We start from the raw sequence: 1,617 nt of genomic DNA, 5'->3' as shown, positions 1-1,617 counted from the left end.
ATCCTGGAGAAGGTTCCGTGTGCACTTGAGAAAAAGCTAAACTTCGTTGTTTTGGGGTGAAAGGTCCTATAGATACAAATTAGGTCTAACTGGTCTATTGTATCATTGAAAGTTTTTGTTTCCTTGTTAATTTTCTGTTTAGTTGATCTATCCATAGGTGTGAATGGGGTATTAAAGTCTCCCACTATTATTGTGTTATTGTTAATTTCCCCTTTCGTACTTGTTAGCAATTGTCTTACATATTGCAGGACTCTTATGTTGGGTGCATATATATTTATAATTGTTATATCTTCTTCTTGGATTGATCTTTGATCATTATGTAGTGTCCTCCTTTGTCTCTTTTCACAGCCTTTGTTTTAAAGTCTATTTTATCTGATATGAGTATTGCTACTCTTGCTTTCTTTTGGTCTCTATTTGCGTGGAATATCTTTTTCCAGTCCTTCACTTTCAGTCTGTATGTGTCCTTGTTTTGAGGTGGGTCTCTTGTAGACAACATATATAGGGGTCTTGTTTTTGTATCCATTCAGCCCGTCTTTGTCTTTTGATTGGGGCATTCAACCCATTTACATTTAAAGTAATTATTGATAAGTATGACCCCATTGCTATTTACTTTATTGTTTTGGGTTCGAGTTTATACACCCTTTTTGTGTTTCCTGTCTAGAGAAGATCCTTTAGCATTTTTGGAGAGCTGGTTTGGTGGTGCAGAATTCTCTCAGCTTTTGCTTATCTTTAAAGCTTTTGATTTCTCCTTCATATTTGAATCAGATCCTTCCTGGGTAAAATAATCTGGGCTGTAGGTTATTTTCTTTCATCACTTTAAGTATGTCTTGCCATTCCCTCCTGGCCTGAAGAGTTTCTATGGAAAGATCAGCTGTTATCTTTATGGGAATCCCCTTGTGTGTTATTTGTTGTTTTTCCCTTGCCACTTTTTAATATTTGTTCTTTGTGTTTGATCTTTGTTAAATTGATTAATATGTGTCTTGTGGTATTTAGCCTTGGGTTTATCCTGTTTGGGACTCTCTGGGTTTCTTGGGCTTGTAAGTTTATAATTATCTCCTCAAGTATTTTCTCATGGTCTTTCTTTTTGTCTTCTTCTACTGGCACTCCTATGATTCGAATGTTGGGGCATTTAATATTGTCCTGGAGGTCTCTGAGACTGTCCTCATTTCTTTTAATTCGTTTTTCTTTTTTCCTCTCTGATTCATTTATTTCTACCAATGTATCTTCTACTTCATTAATCCTATCTTCTGCCTCCATTATTCTACAATTTGTTGCCTCCAGAGTGTTTTTGATCTCATTTATTGCATTATTCATTATATATTGACTCTTTTTTTATTTCTTCTAGGTCATTATTAAACCTTTCTTGCATCTTCTCAATCCTTGTCTCCAGGCTGTTTATCTGTGATTCCATTTTGATTTCAAGATTTTGGATCATTTTCACTATCATTATTTGGAATTCTTTATCAGGTAGATTCCATATCTCTTCCTCTTTTGTTTTGGTTTGGTGGGCATTTATCCTGTTCTTTTACCTGCCTGGTATTCCTCTGTCTCTTCATCTTGTTTATATTGCTGAGTTTGGGGTGGCCTTTCTGTATTCTGACAGTTTGTGGAGTTCTC

The sequence above is a fragment of the Bubalus kerabau genome, chromosome X (assembly GCF_029407905.1).
Source record: "Bubalus kerabau isolate K-KA32 ecotype Philippines breed swamp buffalo chromosome X, PCC_UOA_SB_1v2, whole genome shotgun sequence".
NCBI classification, from domain to species: Eukaryota; Metazoa; Chordata; class Mammalia; order Artiodactyla; family Bovidae; genus Bubalus; species Bubalus kerabau.
Note: the sequence above shows the minus strand (reverse complement) of the source record.